General features: G+C 40.0%; 1 pseudogene; it reads left to right on the forward strand.

Annotated features, from left to right (window-relative positions):
- The first annotated feature begins 5,478 nt into the window (after positions 1-5,478).
- LOC145795857 (uncharacterized) lies at positions 5,479-9,164 on the forward strand (annotated as a pseudogene).
- The last annotated feature ends 2,261 nt before the right edge of the window (positions 9,165-11,425 follow it).

The raw sequence follows: 11,425 nt of genomic DNA on the forward strand, positions 1-11,425 counted from the left end.
ACTTATTTTATTTTGAAGGGGTTTGATGGCTCCTTATATGTTGAAAAATACTTTCTTAAAATAAAAATTACTAAAATGATTCTTTATTGGTAAAGTGGGTGTTTGGAAAGTGGGTTTTTATATAGATTTTTTTAGTTGTAGGATATTATTGGATAAAAAATTTTTAGTGTTTGGAAAGATAGTTGGATTTTTTTGTGGTTGGATGTGATGTTTGTGAGAGAAAAAGTGAAATGATTATTGAGTTTGATGTGATATTTTGTTTGAATTTTTTTTTTTGGTTTTACAAAACTTTTGTCTTTTAGTGGAAAAAATAAAAAACAAAATATGGGAACCAAGTTCCCAAACACTGCCAAAGAGTCACTGTAACATCTTTATATATATATATATATATATATTTCTTTTGATTTTGCTTTGTTTACACATTTATGATTTTTATTTTTTTTTAAATTTATAATTAAAAATTACATTTTAATAGAATAAAGAAAGACTAGAATTTGTTAATAGAATAATAAAAAAAGGAATCTATTGAGAAAAATAGATGGAAAAATAATTCTTAAAATAAAAATTAATTTTTTTAATAATATTTTAAGATAAAATATAAATAATTTGGTAAGATGCTTTAAGACTGATGACTTCTCTGCTTCCAAGGCAATGCTGTCTCAGCAGAGAGGTTTTTTATTGAGATCTAATGGGCTTGTTTGGTTTGCTTTTGGGAGGGTTATTTTTTTAAAAAAATTTGGGGAGAGAGTTTAAAATTTTTTTTAGTTTGTTTGGTTGTATATTTTAGGAGAGTTATTTTTTTGGGAGTTTGGGATGATTTGATATTTTAGGAGAATTTGAGTAGATATGTGCGAGAGAAAAAGTGATTGAGAAGGAGAGAGGAAAGAGAAAAAGTAATTGATTGATGTGTAAGAGCGAGAAAATAATTTAAATTTTTTTTTGAAAAAAACTCAAACCAAACAATTTTTTTAATTTTTTTTTCTAAAATTCATCTCCCAAATACAAACCAAACATATCCAATAGCTCTAGTCTCCTCTCTAATGGTCAGCAGATGTCTCTTCACCCAACTCACAAACTGTGACATTGCCTCACTATCACCAATCATTCATCAAGTAATATTTTTCATATTTTTATATATTTATTAATTTTTTAAAATATTTTTTACAAATAGTTTATCTTTAGATATATTTAAGTAAGGTGTATCTAAAAAAATAAAAAAATATTTAAAATTTTAAAAATATTCACTAGAAAAAAAAAAACACAAAAAAAAAATTCAATTTTTAAAAATCTTAGTTAAGAAAATTGAATCCAAACCCGCTGGTTGGTATTTGGCTTCTTTTTTGTCTTTTGTTTCCATCATATTTTTAGCTGAAACTTCTCATCTTTCTGTTTCAGGCTATATGGTTCTGGAGGAGGAGGCTGCTTGAATCTTGCAAGCATGCATGCATGGGGTATTAATGGTGAGAGGTCCATTCACTCCATCACAGTGGATGGAGTTAGAACACCAGGCCTTGATCTACAAATACATCACTGCAAATGTGCCTATTCCTCGTAATCTGCTCATCCCTATCAGAAAAGCCCTTGATTCTGCTGGGTTCCATAGCTTTACAAGACCCAGTACTTGTAAGATCCCGTTTGTTTGGGGTTATAGGGAGGGGATTGGGATTGATAGGATTGTTTTCCTTACAATCCAAATCTTACCTATCTATTTGTTTATTATTATCATTATTTTTTATTTTTTATTTTTTGGCAAGCACAAGTAGTAGCTATCCCTAATTGAATCTCAATGGGGTTGTTTGGTAGCACTTAAAAGCAGCTTAAAGTTGCTTTTAGCTTAAATTAAGTTATTTTGGTGTATTTGGTAAAACTTAAAGGAATAGATTATAGCTTTTATTAAGCTATTTTCAGCTTAAATTCTAAGCACCTCAGGGGGTGCTTCGTGATTCAGTTTATATGGCAAGCTGAAATGGGAGGCGTAAAATGACTTAAATGCCCTTCCTAATTGATGCTAATTACAAGTGTGCTATGTATATAAACCATTTCTCACTCATTCTTCCTCTCTCACACAAACGAGAGAGGCGATTTCCGGCGTGAAAATGCGATTTCCAGCGACCGAGCTCTGTCTCTTCTCTCTCTCTCTCTCTCTCTCTCTCTCTCTCTCTCCGCTGTCCATCACGATGGACAGCGTGAACCCTAGCTCTCTCTTCCTTTTCATGATCGACGCTGGCAGCACGATTTGAACCATCGCGATTGACAACGTGAACTCTAGCTCTCTCTCTCTCTTCACGATCGACGCCAGTGGCACGATTTGAACCATCGCGATCAACAGCGTAACCCTAGCTCTCTCTCATTCTTCGTGATCGACACCAGCGGTCAATCTGGCTCTGCTCTCTCTACGACTTTGGCTCTCTCTCTCTCTCTGTCGGTCAATCTGAAACCCTAGCGCTGGTTTGTCCCGCCAGAGCTAAGGTTTTCAATTTTTTTTTTTGGTCATTGGAGGTTTTCAGTGTTCTTTTTAATAAAAAAGTAATAATAATTAATGAATAAAAAATAATAATTGATGCTAATTAATAATTTTAATTGACACTGATTAAGGCCGAATTGTACATCATTGAGGCCGTTAATTAAAATCTCTTAACTTCACTTGCTGGTCAAACTGTATATTTTATGTGTGTTGAATGTCAATCAGGTTGTACATCGTTGGGGCATAAAATGGGCAAAAAGACAGAATTTGGACAGAGTTGACTTTCTCGCACGTGCGTTGACTTTTTCTGGGAAAGTCAGCCCTACATTTTAAACCTGTTTGGACGAGATTGGAAGTATAAAAAGTCAAGGAAATGGCTTTTCTAGGGTTCTGAACTTGTTTTGACCAAAAGAAACAGGCTAGGGTTTGGAAGGGAAGAGAAACTAAAAGCTTCAAGGATGTCTACCATGGTGGTTTCTTCTCCATTTACCTCCTTCCACTCCTCCATGAGTGGCTAGTCTCATTTTCTAGGGTTTTAATGAAACCCTAGCCATGTAATTATTTTGTTTTCTTTTTGATTTTTAATTATGTAAAGGTTTGAACATTTGTATGGTGATTTAGAAGTTTCTTTTATATATTTTTCATTATTTCTTTGAATATTTGACTTTCTGTGATTGTTGAATGTTATCCATACATGAGTTTTATATTCGTTCATATTCAAGGTATGAGACGAACCATGCTACGAGGAACGAGTCGTATTACTACCTTAGTTTAGAGTGAACGATTCATATTACTGGAGATGGTTCGTGCTCGTATATTGAATGTGATGATCTTCTTGTTAAATGCTTTGAGCTTGTAGTTGCGAAGCATTAATCCGTTCAAATCATAGCATAATTGATTTCAATTGGAAACCCTAATTACGTGGTTAGTGGTGGACTCTTTGCCCTAGTTTTTCCCCCCAATTCAGTAAACCCAATTTCATTTATTATTGATAATTTAATTCCTTAGTTTAATTTATTTGTTATTAATTTAGGTTATGAACAATCAATCTTTTTATCAAAATTAATTTAGGAATTTAACAATTGAATTAGTTTAATTTCACAATTGTTCCTGTGGATCGATATCTGGACTTGCCATTATTCTAAAAGAATTTGGTGTAGTTTAGTATTTAATTTTGGTGTGTTCAACGACTCATCAAATTTTGGCACCGTTGCCGGGGACTTCTGGCGAAATTAGTTAATTTAAAGTTACATTCTTATTTTAATTTTTAGTTTAGAATTTTATGCTTTTGTGTTGCTAAGTGTGCAGAGCGTTTGAAATTGGAGCTATCACCAAAGTGCAAGCGGAGCGCAGCCAAGCTTTAAAAATTAAAAAAAAACCGTAGCACTAAAGTGAGTAAACAGAAGCAAACACTCACAAGCAAAGCACCAAAGTGCTAAAACGAAAGGCGAAGCTCAAATAGAGGTTGGAGACAACGTCTACACGTCAAGCATCTGCAAGTCGAGTAAAGCGTTTTCGTTGAACCACTGTGAGTATTTCTCCTTTAGCATTCTGCTTTCGTAACTTAGTGCATAGAGTTGAACTTTTTGTGTGTGTGTGGGTAGTGTATGCACGGGCGTTGTTCTTGTCGCCCTGAATTGTGGTGTTTGGACCTTGAACTAGAAAGGACCCTTAGGAGACTTAGGGCCTCTGCCCGTGTTCGTAGGCTTGAATATTCATATTCATACATTGAGCCATTAGAGATGGCAGATCCTAATGTCCCGAATGTGCCTAACCGGACCCTTAAGGATTATTTCACATCCACTGCATATACATCACCATCATGCATCCAATTACCCAACACCACTGCTGCTCATTATGAGATTTAGTCCAGAACTATACAAATGCTCCCCTCATTCCATGGACTAACTCATGATGATCCTTATAAGCATTTGAATGAATTTTTGGAAATTTGCTCGACAGTGAGGATCCAGAATTTCACAAATGAGGCCTTAATGTTGCGATTGTTTCCATTCTCGTTAAAGGATAAAGCCAAACACTGGCTAAATTCTTTACCTGCTAATTCAATCACAACATGGGACCAATTACAGCAACAGTTCTTGGAGAAGTACTTTCCCATAGGTAAAACCAACCAACTTAGGCGAGCCATCACAAACTTTGCTCAAATGGATGGCGAGCAATTCCATGAGACGTGGGAAAGACTTCGAGACCTTCTCCAATAGTGTCCCCACCACCAAGTGCCTGATTGGCAACTTGTTCAAACATTTTATTATTGCTTAACTGAGCCGTACCGCCAAATGGTGGATTCGTCCTGTGGTGGGACATTTATGTCTAAAAATGATGTCGAGGCATGGCAATTGTTTGAGAACCTAAGTGATAATTCCCTTCACCATGCCTCCGCAGCCCAGCAAGTCCGGCAACCAGTAGTTGGAGCCCCGAAAAGAGGGGGCATTTATGATGTCGGGAAAAACCTAGAGTTAGCCCATCAAGTAGAGACACTGTCCCGCAAGATGGACCAATTATTAGCTACGAGACATGCCCCTACCCAGCAAGATCAGCCTCAATTTCACGAGGCACGTGTTATTTGTGCGAGCCCTGCTCATGACTTGAGTGCGTGCCCTTCGGCATCACAATTTTCAGAGTTAGTCCAAGAGCATGTGAATGCAGCTCAAGGATTCTCCAACCTGGGTAATGATCCATACTCTAACACATACAATCCGGGATGGAGAAATCACCCTAATTTCTCATGGAGACCCCCTTCACAAGGTACTTCTTACAATCCTCCACCACTAAGGCAGAACTTCAATAATTTTGCCAACCAATCATCTTACCGACCACCGCAACCTTATAGACCCCCACAACCGTATCGGCAACCACAACCCCCGCCTGTTCCTCAGGGCAACTCTGCCTTTGAGACTTAGGTGTTGGAAGTTCTCTCTGAACTTAAGGGGTTGGCACCGGTAGTTCACTCCCACACTCACTCTATTGCCAAGCTAGAGACCCAATTAGGTTAAATGGCTAACAACATGAATCGAAGAGAGGAGGGAAAATTACTTAGTCAAATTATGGCCAACCCTAAGGGACAATACGGGGCAGAGAGTTTGAGTGGGAATGGGAAGCACCATGCGCAGGTGCAGGCAGTGATTAGTTTGAGAAGTGGTAGGGAGTTAGAGCCTCAGTCAGTTGCGTCTGATACAACTAGAGTTAAGAAGGGTGACCACGGTGGTTCACCTAATGAGAGTAAGGGTGAGGGGGAAACACTTAAGAGGGATGACTTAGTCCCTAGCACTTCATTTGAGCCTAAGGCACCATATGTGCCTAAGGCACCCTTTCCCCAATGCCTTGATACACCGTCCCCTTTTAATAAGAAGGCGACATCTATGGAGGCTATGATGGAGGTCTTTAAACAGCTAAAAATCAACCTCTCCCTGTTGGAGGTGATTAAGCAAGTACCATCATATGCCAAATTTCTGAAGGACCTTTGTACGCAAAAGCGTAAATCTAGGACACATGTGTCCCAAAAGGTCCTACTCACAGAGCAAGTAAGCTCCATCTTGTTGAATGACACACCTCCTAAGCTTAAAGACCCGGGTGCCGCAACCATTGCATGTATTATAGGGGACCATTTCATTGATGGGGCCTTATTGGATTTAGGGGCTAGTGTCAATTTGTTGCCGTACTCTGTGTACGAGGAATTTGGGCTTGGCGAGTTGAAGCCCACTACTGTTACTCTTCAGTTGGCTGACCGGTCCCTCAAAGTGCCACGAGGCATGATTGAGGATGTGCTAGTTAAGGTTGATAGGTTCTACTTCCCTATTGACTTTTTGATTTTAGATATGGAACCGGTAGCCAGTTCTAGGAAACAAATCCCGGTGATCTTGGGTCGACCTTTCTTGGCTACGGCCAATGCATGCATTAATTGTCGTACCGGGGTGATGGAAGTTTCATTTGGTAACATGCAAGTGAAACTTAATGTTTTCCAAGCATCCCAACAACTTCATGAGAGAGAGGAGTGCTTATTAGTGGATGTTGTGGATGAGATTGTGGAGGAGGCTTTGCCCTCCATTCTTGTAGAGGACCCTTTAGAGGCTTGTCTAGCTCATTTTGGGTTTGAAAATTTTGATATTGATGGGTCAGTTGAGGAGGTGAATGTCTTGCTTAATGCTTCTTCTACACCTAATTTTCCTCAATGGAAAGCCTGGTTTGAGTCATTTCCTCCTCTGTGAAGAGAGCCTGCCATACCATCTTTAGTCACACCACCTACACTTGAGTTGAAGCCACTCCCGGCCATACTCAAGTATGCTTTTTTAGGGCCCCAAGATTCTTTACTGGTCATCATTGCTTCTGACTTGACTGTAGAGCAGGAGGGTCAGTTAATGAGTGTTCTCGTGGCACATCGGAGTGCTATAGGGTGGTCAGTGGCTGATTTGAAAGGGATAGATCCCTCTGTGTACATGCATTATATACACCTAGAGGAGGATACTAAACCTTCTCGCGAAATGCAACGGAGACTAAATCCTAATATGAAAGAGGTGGTAAAGAAGGAGGTATTGAAATTGTTGGATGTGGGTATCATATACCCCATCTCAGATAGCAAGTGGGTGAGCCCCACACAAGTGGTGCCCAAGAAATCGGGCATCACCGTTGTTGAGAATGAGGGAGGAGAGTTAGTCCCCACACGAACCACTACTGGGTGGCGAGTGTGCATTGATTATAGGAGACTAAATTCCTTGATTAGGAAGGATCATTTTCCTTTACCTTTCATTGACCAAATCCTAGAGCGGTTAGCGGGGCAGGGTTTCTATTGTTTTCTTGATGGCTACTCGGGATATAATCGAGTCCCGGTGTACCCCGCCGACTAGGAAAAGACCACATTCACATGCCCTTTTGGCACTTTTGCTTACAGGCGCATGCCCTTCGGGCTATGTAATGCACCGGCTACCTTTCAACGGTGTATGATGGCCATTTTCTCCGATATGGTGGAGAAATTCTAAGAGGTTTTTATGGATGACTTTTCAGTGTTTGGACTGTCTTTTGAGGAATGACTTAGGAACTTGACTAGAGTGTTAGAACGATGTACTGAGGCAAACCTAATCTTGAGTTGGGAAAAGAGCCATTTTATGGTTCGTGAGGGTATAGTGTTGGGACACATTGTGTCCCCTCGAGGTATAGACGTTGACAAGGCTAAGGTTGACCTCATTGCAGGTCTTCCTCCACCCAATTCCGTGTGTCAAATTAGGTCTTTCTTAGGGCATGCAGGTTTTTACCATAGATTCATCAAATACTTTAGTAAGATATCATGTCCTTTGTGTAGTTTACTGGTTAAAGACGTGCCTTTTGTCTTTGATAAGGCATGCTTAAAGGCATTTGAAACACTGAGAATGGCCTTGACCACCGCCCCAATCATGAAATCACCAGATTGGTCGCTTCCCTTTGAAATCATGTGTGATGCCTTCGATTATGCTGTCGGGGCTGTGTTGGGCCAATGAGTCAATAAGGCACTATTTGCTATATACTATGCTAGTCGCACTCTCTCGGATGCACAATTGAATTACACTACCACCGAGAAAGAGTTGTTAGCTGTGGTCTTTGCCTTAGACAAATTCCGGTCTTATCTCCTAGGTTCCAAGGTCATAGTCTTCACTGATCATGCCGCTTTGCGGTATTTACTATCTAAGAAAGAGAAAAAACCTAGGTTGATTAGATGGATTTTGTTGCTTCAGGAATTTGATTTAGAGATCCATGATAAGAAAGGATCTGAGAATGTGGTGGCGGATCATCTCTCCCGAATCCTCGTTGAGTATACTAGTGACCCTTTTATTTTGCATGATTCGTTTCCGGACGAACAACTCTTAGAGCTGTCACAAGTGAGCCCCCCATGGTTTGCACATACTGTGAATTACTTGGCCATTGGGCAAATTCTGCAGAATTGGTCTAAGCAAGACAAAGACTGATTCTTTTCGCAGGTCAGGTATTACTTTTGGGAGGATCCAGAGTTGTTTAAATATTGCTCTGACCAAGTGATCCGACGGTGTGTGCCAGAGAGTGAGGTGCATAACATTCTTACATTTTGTGATTCTTCTGCATGTGGCGGTCATTTTAGTGGGCATAAAACGGCCGCCAAGATTTTACAAAGCAGGTTTTATTGGCCCACAATTTTTAAAGATGCCCATCAATTTTGTAGAACTCGTTTGCGCTGTCAGCAAATGGGTTCGATGTCTCGGCGTGACATGATGCCAATGTTCCCTATTCTTGTGGTAGAAATATTTGATGTTTGGGGGATTGATTTTATGGGCCCTTTCCCATCGTCGTTCGGGTTTGAGTACATTCTCTTGGCAGTAGATTACGTGCCTAAGTGGGTGGAGGCAATAGCTACCTGAACAAACGATCATAGAGTGGTAATCAAATTTTTGCATGAAAACATCTTTAGTTGTTTTGGGTTTCCTAGAGCCATAATAAGTGATCAGGGTACACATTTTTGTAACCGGTTCTTTGAGTCGGTAGTTAAGAAATACTCTATCACTCATCAAGTTGGCACTCCATACCACCCTAAACTAGTGGCCAAGTGGAAGTCTCAAATAGGGAGGTAAAGCACATAATTGAGAAAACGGTGAGGCCAGATAGGAAAGATTGGTCACAACGTTTAATTGATGCATTATGGGCTTACTGCACTACTTATAAGACAACCATTGGGATGTGACCATATAAAGCGGTGTTTGGCAAAGCTTGTCATCTTCCGGTTGAACTTGAGCACCGAGCATTGTGGGCCATAAAGAAGTTTAACTTCAATATGGCCGCGGCTGGGCTCAACCAGAAATTGTAACTCAATGAGCTGGAGGAAATCCGGAATGATGCATATGAGAGTTTGAGAGTTTTTAAAGCTCGGACTAAAGAATTTCATGACAAGCACATTAATAGAAAATCCTTTGAACCTGGTCAAAAAGTGTGGCTTTTTAATTCAAAACTGAGACTCTTTCCGGGTAAGCTAAGATCAAGATGGGATGGCCCCTTTGAGGTTGTTGAGGCATTTATTCATGGTGCCGTTGAGGTGCAAGATCCAAAAACTGGCCACACTTTCAAAGTGAATGGCCAAAGATTGAAACCATATATAGAGGGGATTGGGAATGGGGATATGATTGAGTCCATTGCTTTGATGGACCCATTTTACTATGATTGATAGATTGATTTCTTGTTCTCTTTTCTTTCTCTTCTATGCTATTCTGTTTTTCTTTGTTCTCGTTATTCTTTACTTGCGTCTAGGAGACTTTAAATCCACTAAAGGTGTAATTCCTTTGGTGTTTGCCGTGCCCGAATGGCATCTGATGGTCTGGTATAGCCACCTAACCGTGTTTGTAGTGAGTTCCTAGGAGACCAACTGAGATGGTGAAAACTAGAGTTCGAATGGCAAAGCCTAGAACACAAAGGTTTGGGATTTCCGAGACTAGAGTCTGGTTTAAATACCCAAGGGTGTGGAGATTGCTTCAAAACTACCTCGGCTTGAACTCTGTATGGAAGCCCCATAGGTTGAGGTAGCTTTATGCGCCTCGATTCTGGATACCGAATCAACCTAGTCTGTCACCCTGTTGGAGAATAGGGAAAGTTACAAACACAGTTAGGGAGAAAAGTAGTACTTGTGGTTTTCGCATGAAGATTATACCTTTAGTGGGCATTTCGTTATGTTCTTATGTGCTATATCTATTTCGGATGTCAATTGAAGGTAGAAATGGTTAAGTATATTTGGGTTGTACTAGCCCGAAGGATACAAACTACACTGGATTTTTTTACTTGGGGGATTCTGAAGTGGCAACTTTATGCCATAGCTCTGGTGCCTTTTGTTAGGTGCTGGGAGTTAGTTTTCCATTTTCTTGAAGTATGTACGCTTGCGAGTGCTTCTTGTTTTTGTTAAACTATGTTGTTGCAATGTAGTAAAAAAATGTCATTGCATACGTGTGGGTGGAAGGGACCCTCCCTAGCCTGGGTAAGATCTTGATTTCTGCTTTGTGGTATTTGGGAAATCAAGTATTCAACCACATTTCAAAATATATATATATATATATAGTTGTTATGCTTGTTCAATTTTAAAAATAAAAAAAAATCTGTATTGTACTTGTTGGTAAAAAAAAAAAAAAAAAATTTCCCGCACGTGCGGTACTGTGTACGCACGTGTGGCAACATCTCACAAAATCAAAGTTGTGCACTGCTTAATAAGCAGGTGTGGAGTGGCGTGCGTCCCTCAAGCCGCACATGCGGAACGTCGTGTAAAAAAAAAAAAAAAAACAAAAACAAAAAAACAAGGGAGGTAATCACCGCACGTGCGGCCTGGGCCCCGCACGTGCGGGAAATTTGGTGATTCAATTATTGCACACTGCTTTAAAAGCAGGTGCGGGGGGCCTAGTGTGTTGACCAAGCCGCACGTGCGGCTTGACTCCCGCACATGTGGGACGACGATTCTTCAAAAAAAAATAAATAAATTAAAATTTGCGATTGAGGAGAAAAATTGCCGCACGTGCGGCCTGGGCCTCGTACGTGCGGGAAATTGTGAATTTGGGAGTTTGCACACTGCTTATTAAGCAGGTGCGGGGCCAAGTGCGGAAAAATTTATAAAAAAAAAAAAAATCTTATCTATCACTCTCTCTCCCAATCACTCTCACTCTCAGATTTCACTCTCTTTTCCTACCTTATCTATCTCACTCTCCTCTCTCAACCCCACAACCCACAAAAATCCACAAACCCACCTCTTCCTTCTTCTTCTTCCCTTTTCTTCTTCTTTCTTCTTCCTCACCACCATCATCTCACCGCCGGCATCACTTCCCTCTCCGTCCGACGAATCTCCGACGACCACCATTTTTTCTGGCGAACCTCCATTCTTTTTCTCTTTTTCTCCACTTTGTCAACGTAATTTTTTTTTCTTTTTATGTGTAGATTTGTGGATGTAGGAATCAATTTGTGGAGTTTTTGATT

The sequence above is a fragment of the Camellia sinensis genome, chromosome 7 (assembly GCF_055761805.1).
Source record: "Camellia sinensis isolate YWXY chromosome 7, ASM5576180v1, whole genome shotgun sequence".
Taxonomy (NCBI): Eukaryota; Viridiplantae; Streptophyta; class Magnoliopsida; order Ericales; family Theaceae; genus Camellia; species Camellia sinensis.